Genomic DNA, 236 nt, shown 5'->3' with positions numbered 1-236 from the left:
ACGATTGAATTTTCCTGACCTGGTTTAATCGGAAAGTGTTGCGTTATACTCCTTCTCATTTTCAAAGTCATTCCATGATCTCCGAGCAACACGCAAATTCAAAGCAACTCATTAAATTATCACTGAAATTCCCTTTTTATCGTGCATGTTGACACCCAGAAAAAGTGGGACAAATTTGACTCCTTTAGTGAGCTGAAAGCGCAGAACTGTTATGTTTTTTGCTTCCTCCAAAAAAG

The sequence above is a fragment of the Penaeus monodon genome, chromosome 21, assembly GCF_015228065.2.
Source record: "Penaeus monodon isolate SGIC_2016 chromosome 21, NSTDA_Pmon_1, whole genome shotgun sequence".
NCBI lineage: Eukaryota > Metazoa > Arthropoda > Malacostraca > Decapoda > Penaeidae > Penaeus > Penaeus monodon.
Note: the sequence above shows the minus strand (reverse complement) of the source record.